This window comes from Homalodisca vitripennis, chromosome 5 (genome assembly GCF_021130785.1).
Source record: "Homalodisca vitripennis isolate AUS2020 chromosome 5, UT_GWSS_2.1, whole genome shotgun sequence".
Taxonomy (NCBI): domain Eukaryota; kingdom Metazoa; phylum Arthropoda; class Insecta; order Hemiptera; family Cicadellidae; genus Homalodisca; species Homalodisca vitripennis.
Window position 1 is genome coordinate 22,762,146 of NC_060211.1, and position 13,561 is coordinate 22,775,706.

The following is a 13,561-nucleotide window of genomic DNA, read 5'->3' on the forward strand; positions in this document are numbered from 1 at the left end:
ATTTAAACAATTACAATTATTATTTTTAATTATTGTGAACGCAACTGTTTTTAAACTTTACACAGTATCCAAATATTTTCAAGCATTTAAGAAGTTTCAGTAAGTGAAAAATATTTGAAAGTATTACTTCAAATCTATTCTGCGGCCTTAGATAGGATAAGAATTGAATGAATGAAAACGCCATCATGTCTACGCCTTATAAATTAATAGTTGATAATGTGGACATTTTTGAGAAAATAACAAAAGATTATGTAAAAGAAAATAAGCTTAATGAATTTAATTTTAATTGAGTTGGTAGATAAGCCATCCAAAATGCTTGCTTGATAACCGTTACACATTTTATAATTAGTAATATCTATATATATTACTAATTATAAATATGTAATTATTATATATATGTATGTATGAATGTTTTGTGTGTTTGTCCTTTATGGAATCGTAAACTATTTAACCGACCATTTATGAAAATTTGTATGTATATTTATATTTCCACAGAGAAGGTTTATATACTATTCCCATTGATTTCATTCGCCACCAGGTAGTGCTGCAAAAGATACAAGTTTTCAAAGCGCCTGCACACTAAAAACTGCAATTACGAGAAAGTTATGTATATTAAATAACCACACACTATATTGAAGTATATTTGTCTTGAAGATAAATTTCTGATTGAACTGAAAGTTTGAGTGTTAGACTACTTTATAATAAATTACATGTAAGTGTATGATGGCTATAAACATACACAGATTTTCTTGATCGTGGCAACAAGGCAAACTCGACATCGGCACTGGAAATATAATTCACTTGAACCAGAAGTGCACATACACGGGCAAAGCTTACGAAAAGCGTGCGAAGCCGCGGGATACAGCTAGTTGTTTTATATTTTCTAATTTTTGTACTATTATGTATTCAATATTATATTTATAGTATATCGTTTATAGTATATACATAGTGAACCAAACTTGAAACGAAGATGTCAAGAAATGTTGAAGGGTATATTCTCGTAAAGACTAAAATTACTCTTAGTTTTCTTATACGACTGCTACTCTTTCAAAAATACATATTTTATTAGTTGCTAATACACAACGGGATTAAATTTGATTTATGGTTTAGTTTTTAATTATCTAGTTTTATTGTTGTTCGATAATGTGTAATAGCCGAGACAATAACTAGAGCAAATGTGAACGACCACTACGCTAACTTGAAAGTGTCTTGAATCTTGAAAATCTTTGAGAACCATTTTTATGTAACGTAACGAATGCCGTATATGTTCGTATTCATTCGCATAGTGCTGTTTATTAAAAAAATTCTTACGTATGCTATCTGAAATTTGTACTGTGTACCAAAATACCAAAAGCTTACATGAACCAAAGCTGTACTAAATTATACACAAACTCAAAAATGATTTCGGTTTGGCACTAAGATGGTTATTAGATGAGATAATAATCCTCTTTCAAAGTTCAGTAAGTCACGGTAATTAAAACACAAGATAATTAAAACATAATACTTAATTTGAATACTGTTCACTTGTGACATTTTCAAAGCAACAATACAGTGGCACGACAGAACAGAACTGAAGCGTAGGCCTAGCACAATACTGTGGCGTGACGGAACAGAACTGAGAGCAGCGTTATAGCGGGGATTGGCGGGGGGAGTAGGTGAGGCAAGCACGTTGTAACTTGAAGTGATAATCTTTTGATTTGAATTAGTTAAACCAAAGCAATGACATGAGCCTCATAAAGCCCAATAGATATTATTTTAGCTTTTATGCATAAGCTTGCAAATATACGTTTACGAGTATTTACAGACAGAAGATGGGTATACATGCAAGCGTCATGATCAGGGAAATATGTAAAAATATTTATTAAATGATTATTATGTTATTATTATTATTATTACGTGATAAATTTAATGTATGTAAGCAAATTTAGATACAGTTCAGTTGAAACAGTACGTTTTGGAGCTGTTATGGAGACGTATTACTAAGCATGCTCAATAAATTTACTACTATAACGTCTATTAAATTTAAATGTTTTTAATTTTGCGATAAACTTCTGGAGCCGAAATCTAATTTGCATTTTATGATAATTCAACATTGTTTTTATTTCAAATTAGTACATTCCCTTAAGAAAGAAATTGGCCGTCAGCTACACTAGTATTAGAATGGTTCAAAAATGATTAGTTTGGTTTTTTTATTTTGTGTACTTAATTTACTAACTCATAAATTCAAGCAAGAGTGGCTTCTTATGTACCTAAAAACTAAATCTATTAACAGTGAATTAAATATCCGACAAGCGTTTTACTCTTTATTATTATGCTATTTATATAGTAAACTACAAATAAATAAGATTTTTATGGCAATTTGCTAAACTATGTTATACAAATTTAACATCAATTTTATTTTTATTTAAATCGTATTAATGTGTTATTGATTTATTGAATGAACGCACTGCACTGTATTTTCAGAATAGGTATCAAGGAAAGTACCAACAGACAGTCTAAAAGGTGTTTTCTTTGAGCGACGTAGACTTATTTAGCTGTGAAATGTGATCACGTTAAATGGATTTAGAGTGTTTCCCAGAGTTAATAAAGGTAAAATTTGTAATTTAAAACCACTATTTAACTCCACTAAGTCAACATTAAACTCAGAGTTATATAATTTTTTCTTATCATCTTATTACAATTGATATACATGGTAAGAGTAATAATAGGAATAAAAATGTAATTGAGTTGTTTTAACTTTGTAAGGTGGTTGGGGTGGAACACGTGAGGATAGGCACGAAAATATATTACGGAATTTTTCCCATGTGGAATGATTACCCCCAAGGGAGAAGGTGTTAGACCAGAAGTGTTAAAGATGTGAAGTCTTCACTGCTCTGTGATCTCTGGTCTCTACACAATATTGTCTGATTGAGTCCACCACACAAAGACCTATTTCTGATATCTCAACCACTGAAATGTAATAAATTACTCACAAGTCAAGCGAAAAAACATTCGCACAAAACAAATTTAAACATGGCATTGGATGGAAAAGATCAATATATATTAAATACGAGCAATATTAAAATAAAAATTATTGAATTTAATGAGTAATGAAAGGCGAGTTAGTGTGGCCTTAGAAAGTATACAAGAAGATATTGTCTATTCTTCTAGTGCATTTGGATTTGAGGTGTATTGTACAATATAATTTACTAGAACAGAGTAAAAGAATTTCTGTACTTTTCTAACAAAAAAAACTTCTCATGTAGGTAATTATTAGAAATAATAAAACATCAAATCCAATATGCAAATCGAGTTATATTGTTGCTGCATTGTTGAACAGCTGTTAGAAGTGTGTTGTACTGAATCAAAAAATGGATGCACAAAAAATAACGATAAATCTGGTATTTAGATAAGCGCTGTAAAAATATTCTCCTGAACTTCCTAAACAAAGGGTGCATTTAAAAACATTTAACTGACGCGTAAACGACAAAATGGACTATTAATTTATTAAATAAAACCCATAATGATAGTAAAAAAAATTTTAAATTATTTTGAAATCATTAACAGTTGTAATATATATATATATATGTATATATATATATATATATATATATATTGTGTGTGTATGTGTGTGTGTGTGTGTGTGTGTGTGTGTGTTTCGACAATAAGCCTTATACTTATCACATTTTATGAGAACAAATGAGGCGTGCATTGATTGTTGGGTTACATTGTCCCAATCCGATTGTTGAAGCTATTGTTTGTGGATTTGTGTCAGACGCAATTTAAACTCAATCAAAAACTTTGCATAATGAGGATAACCAAATATCATTCTTCATACATACACAGATATTAGTATATATGAAAAGTAACTTATATGTTAACAAAAGCTTATTAAGTTTCAGAAACTTAATAAGGCATATTTGATAACGTATTTTTATAAGTGCTTGATTATAGAAGAAAAATTTGCATTATTATTAGTTACATGCTTTTTGAGAAGGGTTTGCGCAGAAGTGTCGAGTACAGCGAAGTTAGTGCGGAATTAAATAAACTGCACAGCTCTGCTACAATATGATTGAAAAGTATAATAATTTTATTAAATTAAGACAATTGTAACTTATACTCACCAAACTAAAGATACTTGCTTAAGGTTTAAGAAATTTTAATAAGTTCAAACTTTTCTTTTACTTACTTTTTTGTGTTTTTATTTATGCTATACTGAATAGCTTTTATTCAACACGTGTTTAGATTAGCTTAATAATCGTAAGAAATTGTATATTCTATAGAGGTTTCATCAATATTTTGATATATTTGTTTGAATAATTAAAGTAATGGTTCTGAAACTGCACAACCATATGCCCGGAGACTTGGCTACTCGCTGAAAGAAAATAGGTGAAAAGCTTTGGTCATTTCACTTTTAAGTAATAACGAAATAAGCATTTCGTACCTTTACTGCTATAACTGACCGAACATGATAGCATCCTAATCGATATGTACTGTGAGGCATAGCCCGCGCTCATATGTGAATCATACTTAATCATAGTAAAAATATTTACTAATATGATAATAAATAGCCTTAGGTAGTTCAATTTTATGTATGATTTAATATTGAAATAAAAATATTTAAAACTTTCTCAATATGTGGTATATAGTTTAGCATTTAATTTGTGTTTTATAGAATAAAGTCCACTTACATATAAAGCGTCCCCTTATAAGGTGTATGGATGCTTTAAAGCGTGATGTGTTACAAATAATGTATTGATCTAACTATTAGCTATAGTGTTGAAATATAATTTCACATTCATAAACTTTCCGTGATGTATGATTTTTTTCAACATTTATGAATAGCAACTTATTATTTGAAATAAATACTAACATGTAATTATTCCTATGGCGCTAAAACTATAGGAATGTAACTATCCTAAGTTAAAACTAAAGTAGGTATTATATTTTCCGAATTAGTAATTCCACATAATGAATTACAATATTTGAATTTACGATTTAAATCAGCAGAAAAGAAAGTGTGAATAATAGTTTAAGTTATAGGGATCGAAAATTGGCCTTGAAGTGCATCGAGAAACTTCATGACGTCATTAGCTGATACCATTAATTTATCACTGATAAGTAAACAACTAAGTAGTTTTGTAATTGAAGACCATTCAATGAACATATTTGTTCAGATAGATGCATCTTTTTGCAATGTTTTCTGAAGTGAATCTAAAATAAATCTTGTATAAATCCTTGACATTGGAGAATAAAAAGGATGTGCTCCGTGATATAAATGAATCTGAAACATCCGGCAATAACCATTAGGATCAGGCCTGTCTTCTATTCAAGGAAGGTTTACTCATTCATTCAAGTACCATGTCTGTTACCCATTACTTTACTTCTCTTCACATATAATTTGAAGCCGTATTGGATTTACCTTATTTTCTTCATTGACCTTATTTTCTTCATTGGAACCCATAACTCAGTATACAGTATACAGCAGCGTAGTTTACAAAATAAATACAAAGAAACAAAGGAATATTTGAACTATGAATAATTATTCATAGTTCAAATATTCCTTCGGTTAAATTTATCCGCATTGTATATGATTTATACAATTTGAAATTGGATACTGTGTTGTAAAAAATATATTTTCTTTACGCGTTATATGAATAATTCAGGCTTTATTGTTGATAAAGGCGTAGCTAAATGATCCGAACCGGTCCGTAAAGTTTTTGTCTGTCTGTAACGGAGGTTTTTCCCAAAAATTACTTCGAGAGCAGTTTCAAGTAGAGCTGGGATATTTAGCACCAAAAAATATTCTATTGAATACTAAAGCAGAACCAGAAGTTGACAATTTGTGCACAGGGGAGAGTCCTTCGCATCATGGTCTAATTTAGGTATTGGATTTTGAAGTTAGAATGCCGTAGATTCAAATTCTGTATATGACTTTTGAAATTTTTAGCAATTTGTATTGTATCGAATATCCTCCTTATTCTGTTTGATAACATCTTCGCACAGGACAGTGGTCTATAAGGACGTGGAGCATAAGACTTAAGAGAGAATCGGCCTCTCTGTAAAAAGAATAAGACGGTTTTTTTTTTTTACAAAAGTACACTTTTAAGACCTACGTATGTACGTGTTTTTATGTTTTCTGGATCGTGGCAACGAGGCAAACTAAATTTATTGTCATCGGTAATATGTTAGATCGTAATTATACAAATTATTAACCGTAATATTCCTTTTAGATCTACGTATCTATATTCTTGATCGGGCTAGCAACAATAAAGCTTTAAAAAGCTGATTTAATTGTTAAAAATAGGCCTCTTAGACTTGGAAAGTGCATAATTTAATTTGCTGGAGATGCAAAGGAAATAAACTATGTCACGGAAAATATAATTCATACGAAGTAGAAGTGCTCTTACACAAAAAAAACCCTTAAATATGCCCCAGACCCAGGTTTGTTTAATCTGGCGAAAGAATTAACCATGCTACGTGAAGAATTAACATAGTCATAGTTCTATTACACTGATACTTGGCTGCAGCTCACAACATGCTAACTGTTCTAAACAGACTCGCCGTTTGTCACCTAATGTTGATAACGACTCCAGTGATTTTCAATTAATGTAATCACTTTATAGCGGCTCGTGTGATGCATTAACAACCTTCTGTGATTTAACAAAAACCGTTATTTTTAATAATTGATTCTTTCATACAACTGGATTTTTAGGAATTTTTACAAGCCGAAATAACTTAGTAATATTAGTAAATCAGATGTACTAAATAATACGTTACTCGACGTATATTTATTGTTTTCACGTATCATGGAAACTGAAATAAGTTTTAAAGTATTTTGAAGAATACAGTGTTTACTTTGTTATGTAAGATTTAAAAAAATACTAAAGATCCAATTGCTCGATTAGCGCTTAATTCCGTTGCGTAATTCATCAGTTTGTTTAAATGAGAATTAATTAAACAATAATCCTAACGAGAGAGAACGTAACACGCCCGGATAATGATTTGTTTTTGAAATTATTTTCACAGAAATGTTACGATTTTGTAGAAGGTAGAAGTACGTACCAGTAACACGTGCCGTAACAGTAAATTTTAAATCTTTAGCTAATTAAATTTTCAAGATGTCTCGTGAACATGTACACAGAAAAAACAATCATAAAAATAGAAGTAGACATTAAAATTACATACCATATAAGTTATTCTTTTATAAATAAGGTTTCAAGAAACATTTGAAATCTACATATGAAGTCTTTCTCGACATATCTTATAATTTGATTCATAAAGAATTTATACATTAAATTGTGTAATATTATGTGTTTAAATATAAAATTATTCACAGCAAGTAAATATGAAATGAGGCGGGACAGTATCCCAACACAACTACGAGTATATGTGTTGGGATAGTTAAGCTTAGTTATGTTTAGTGTTAGTTATTTAGACTTCCACGTAGCCGAGCAGGGCTGGCGCTCGATGGGAAACTTCCTTATTGATGTAAATTAAATCAGGTTTTGTGCTCAGATAAGGAAAAGTGCGATCGAGTTCCTTTTATATTAATATAACATTAATTAATTTTAATTATATAATAGCTAACCCAATTTACAGGCAACGAACTGTAATATTTCATCAAGAACAATTTCAAGATCGAGGGCGGTGTAATAGAAGTGCTCTAGATATGTCGCCTTCAGTTACTATACGAATTAGGCTAATCTAATCTCAAGTTATACGATTTCCCCCTCTGGAATTAATACCTTCAATCGGATAGTTCCTTCTATTTCATGTTTCCCGTAACAATGTTATATTTTTTGATATCATTATATAATCGTGTTGTAACCGCTATGCTATAGTCTTGTTATATCAGGTTTTAAGACAGTTCATTCTCGTTCACGTTTCCTGTAACAATGTTATATGTTTGATATCATTATCATCGTGTTTGTAACCGCTATGCTATAGTCGTGTTATATCAGGTTTAAAGACAGTTCTTTCTCTTTCACGTTTCCCGTAACAATGTTATATTTTTGATATCATTATCATCGTTTTGTAACCACTATGCTATCGTCTTGTTATATCAGGTTTTAAGATAGTTCTTTTTCTTTCACGTTTTCCGTAACAATGTTATATTTTTTATATCATTATCATCGTGTTGTAACCGCTAAGCTATAGTCTTGTTATATCATGTTTTTAATAATGATTCCGATTAGGAGATATACATACTTGGGCAGTTTTTAATGTACGGTTTGCAAAGCGTTCAGGTACAATGATGTCAGCGTTTCTATGTTAAAAATTACGGAAATAAGAAATTTTATTAAATTTTGTTGGACACAATAGTAAAAATACTATCAATATCTGTATTTGTATCATTTTATGACTAGTTGGTTGTAAAATATTTTATATGTTTGTATTTGTATGCCATTCTCCTAAGCAAAATCGTTAGCTTAATTTAATATCATAATAGACAAAAGCATTTTTATCTTGCTAAGAATAACAGATCCTGAAAAATGTCTTAATTGAAAGAGGATATTCGAATAGGTAACAATAATTGTAAAGTAAGAAAGAGAGGATTCATTATGTTCGCAAGCAACCTTTATACACGAACTTTGTAGCAGACAATATTCAAAACGAATGAAGAAGCCGCGGAATGATCCGTTTATCCTATAGAATGTTAAACATTTCGGCCAGCCGCTACTGCGTACTGGACTGTACACAGCCAACTCAGTGGTTCTGTGTACAGAGAACAAAGTGAAGTCAGACCGCCCTGAGGCTTGATCTGTGGTAGTTCTGCTGCACAGAAACTTTCTCTGTTACATGATATTTATACTTATTAAAAAAGGTTTATTGTTCATATTAAAAATTCTAGTATGTTACTTATTATTTGATAATGGAAACCATTCTCATGGGTTTTCTGTATAAATATTTTAACATAATCTGTAGGCTTGTTTGTATCAAATATTTGTTGACCAAAGTTATTGATAACTAAGAGTTGATAATTGTAACCATTATAAAAAAAACATTTTTTTCTAATTAAATTGTAAGTACAGTTTCCAACGCACTTTCTTCAATTCAAGCTTAAATTAAAAGTTACGCTAGCGTGGTCTAGAATGGAGCGCATTTGTTGCTTAAATATAAAGATAACTCTCTATTTCAAATTAATACGATTCTTTATAGTAGTAATTTATGTTAAGTAGCCATTATGAGCCACGCCATGATGAGTAGCCAATTTAACACAAACTTCAAAGATACCTCGAAAATGTTCAATATCACAAACATTTACTGTCGTAAGATTATTAAAAATAGAATATGTTAACAGTGTTTTAATTACTTTATTCCATAAGTGCTTATTTCTAGTTTTTCTGAGGTGATCATAGTGCTCTTAAAAATAATAAAGCAAGTAAAAATATTTTAACATTGATGAAATTAATTAAATTTATTAGACATAAATAATACTTAAAAGATCTTAAAATTGATAAAGATGTTAGTTTTTACAGTTAATGTCTGTATAGAGTTTATAGAGAGAGGACAGCTTCCAAATTGTTTTCAATTAAATGTATTTATGTCTCCAATGTGAAAATATGTGAAATTCAGGATCTAAAACCTTTCTTTATCATTAGACCCTTAAGCTAGAAAATTGGGATACAGTTTCAATGCAAATACGTTATGTAGATTTCCGAAATAAAATTCTGTGTCACCATCGAGTGTAACTTATTTTTGTAATTTAGCGTTGATTAGGTTTAATATACTATCCTATTTGTTTTATTTTAGCGTGAAATTAAGATATTTCATGAAATTTGATTGATACAATTCTATATTTTTCGAAATAATTAGTAAAAATGAAGTTTTCGCGATAACATATTTCTTTGCCCTTTCTTATGGGACTTTGTTGTACACACCATATTCGCATCAATAGTCTAATAGTTCAAATAAAAAGTAATTAATACCTGAACAACTAAAAACTGTATGCAATTTCAAAACTCTCTCAATTCATGTCGAAAACTATTAGACAAATATGCACTAGTAAAATTTTATCAATATTTAAAATTATATATTCAAACACAAAAATAAATTTTTTGTTTAAGAATTCTGTTCCTTTTCTTAAGATGGTGCTTGAAAAAATAAAGATTTTACTATTATTATACGTACGTTTATAAGTGGTCTATATGGATGATAAAACACCCACTAATGTCGCAAGATATTATTAATTTTTAAGCTTCTAATAAATTTTTATGTTTAATACAGCTACTGAAGTATTATCAATCTACAAGTAGTATATCTATATGGATCACATAAATCCTCTCCTGTCACAAGACATTATTATCTAGCTCTAAGGGTTAATATTGTATTGCAGGTAGTGAGATATTGTCTATGTACACCTGGTATGGCATCCCGATATATACCTTCAACCATAACAGTTGGAAATTTAACACTAAAAGAATTAAATTACAGAAATGTACATTTCAAAGCGTTGTTACAACTGCCAAAATGGTATATCACATTATCTGAAATTAGCCTTTTCTTGTTTATATAGGTAAAAACCATTAAGGAGCTATTAAATTACAATTAACATATTTAAATGTTTATACGAACCCAGTACTATTACAGATTACAACAAATATTTTGAATTAACGAACCTTGTGGAGATAGATATAATTTAAAAAAACAATATTACAGTTTTGTTTTGAAAAGTTAATAGTTCATATTATTTTATGTTTGTTTATAAAAGATTAATAAATAACTAAAGGAGTTTATACCACATATGTAAACACACACAGGAATCCATACAAGAAGAAGAAAATACACAGATTCAATTTTTATAACTTACAATAAACATATATAAGTCAATAGATTTTAAAATTAAGATAATTTAGCAACCTATTTTAGAGTTAAAATTAACATAAAGCAAATTATGATAAATATAAGATAGAAAGAAATACATAAACTATTGTAAAATTGAAATCATCTGATAAAATAAAGTAATTTCTTTAGACCAAATACCACAGAATACATTAAATCTTAATACCAAAAACAAGGAGATTGTTATGCAAAGTAAGTTTACAACACCTGGAGTTATAAAGTAATTTTAGATCTTTGGTGACTTTATAATAACGGAATTTATTCGTTTGAATCATGACTGAATATGAGACTAAGAAGAACCTTTTTTCATCAAGAAATTTATAAAAAACACAAAGTGAATCAACATTTGAGTTATTAAATAATAAGGTCTTACATTTTATTGTTTGTGTTAAATTGGTGAATCTCGATTTTTGTAAAAGAAAAGAAGACATTTACTAGAGAATGACCACTTGAATATTGCATGGCAACCAGAACTCTCGAATCTTCAAGGGCCAACATTGCCAGTACTAAATCCACACTAAACCGACAAGGATGATTAAAAGATGAAGAAATGTCAATGGAACACACAAAGTAAAACTGGAATTAAACTCAAGTAAGATCTACACAATTTATGATTCCAAGTCTTTCGAAATTCAAACCTATTTTTTTTTATAAATTCAAACCTAACTTGCACCAAAACTTTTCTATGTTGGATATAATTTTTTATGTGCCCATGGCAGTATAATTCGCGATGTACCATACATGTGACAAATAAACTCAATAATAATTGTAAATCAAACCTTTATTTATTTATATCAATAGCTAGTTAAGCAATGGCAAAGAACGAGTTAATAAATAAATAAAACAAAAGACAAATTAATAACAATATTTTCAAAAAATATTTCATTAATATTGTATTATAATAATTAACAGCTTCGTAAGAAGTCCAGTATTTGTTCGATTTTTGTACATTAATATTAACTTTTTAGCCAAATAAAAAATTATAAAACCAGCATGTGAAACTACGTAAGGTGTACTTCATCTTTAAATGATCTTGAAGCCATAGATTGTGTCGTTAGACTGTAGGGATATAAATGTAGTAAATTACAGTTGAAAGAACAAAGATCAGTATGTTTTGTAGTGCTGCACGTCCCTGGGGAGAAGTGATGCTTTCATCCAACTGGAAATTATATTTTGATAATAGAAATAACTGTGTTTTGTTAGATCTCTTAATAGTTTACGTGTAGTATTTTTTAAACATGCTATTTAGTGATTTAAAGATTTTAAATCTTGGTCATGTTTTAAGGTAATAGAAAGCGGTTTTATTTTAATTATATTTAATCACTTATTCTTTCATTGCTACATAATATTATATTGGATCCCCCAAAAGTTTTATCGGATTAATATATTTATAGTTGAATTAAAGTGACGCTAAAGATTATTTCGATTTAGTATCAGAAAACTGTTCACACCTACTTCAAACCACTTCTTAGATTTGAACAATTAACATTATTTGATCGGGATTTTAGCTTCTGACTGGAGTTTTATATCATATTTATAATTGAACAATAATTAATTGTAATTAAATTTTGGAGAATGAAATATTTAATATTTTATGCAATGAGTTGTCTGATTAGTGTTACGTATTTTCTGTCTGAAAATAGAAAATGAACAGTTTCTTACACATTAGTTTTTTTTTATATAAGTTATAAATATAAAATGTGTAGATTATTAGCGAGCATTTCTCTAGATTTCATTCTATTTACTTATAAAAATTCGAATGTTTTAAACACAGTGAATATTAGTGACGCAGGAATTCTCACATCGTTCATAATTTACTCTTTCAGATAAATACTTTCTTAAATCTTAATATTTTGGTTGATACAAGCTGAAATTTGCATTAACTGATATAAAATTTAAAACCATTGGAAATTTTTAATATGTGTTCTAAAGACCTGCTATGATTAGATAACGTTAAAAACATTGGCTGACAGACTTAGGTTTACATGAGAAAAATCAATTAATAAGACTCAATTGCGTTGAGCAACAGTTGTTATTGAGCACAATATATATATATATCTGTTCTGTTTGAAACCCAGTGAATTTAATTTGTAGGCTAATATTTCCTGAAATTGTTGTTCAATTTTTTTCTTTTCAACACTCATTTATATGACAACGAGTGTTTATTAAATACAATAAACCTTATCGAAAATTAATGTTTATCTTAAAAACGGTGTTTTGTCGAGTTTAAAAGAACATTTATTCTAATATTACAGTCAGTTATTCTTGCTCTGTTGGTCCTTAATGTTTTAGGGCTAAAGACTTCTTACACTATTTCAAACACAATAAATCAATATTCCTCTAAGTATATGTTTCTTTAAATTAATTTTCTATCCGTATTCTATGATTCCCAAAAGCTGAAGCAAACTAAATAGATCCAATTGGTCATAATTATTAAATTGTGGTTTTCAATATTTGAGTCAGAGAAGTATATAATCAGATTTTCATACACCTGATTCTAAGTTTTTAGTTCCATAACTGTTCCACTAATTCCACTGGTCAATGTCTTTTCGATATATTTGTTTCCATATTCATCGTCATTTGTTACACTCTATAATCTGTTACCGGGTTTCCCAGCCTTTACTTTCGCTTATTATGTACGTTGTTCCACAATAGCATTCGAACGTGTACGATTAATAAGTCAAAATAGTTATAAACTATAATTAAATAAGTTTCCGACAGTGCTAATGAGAATATC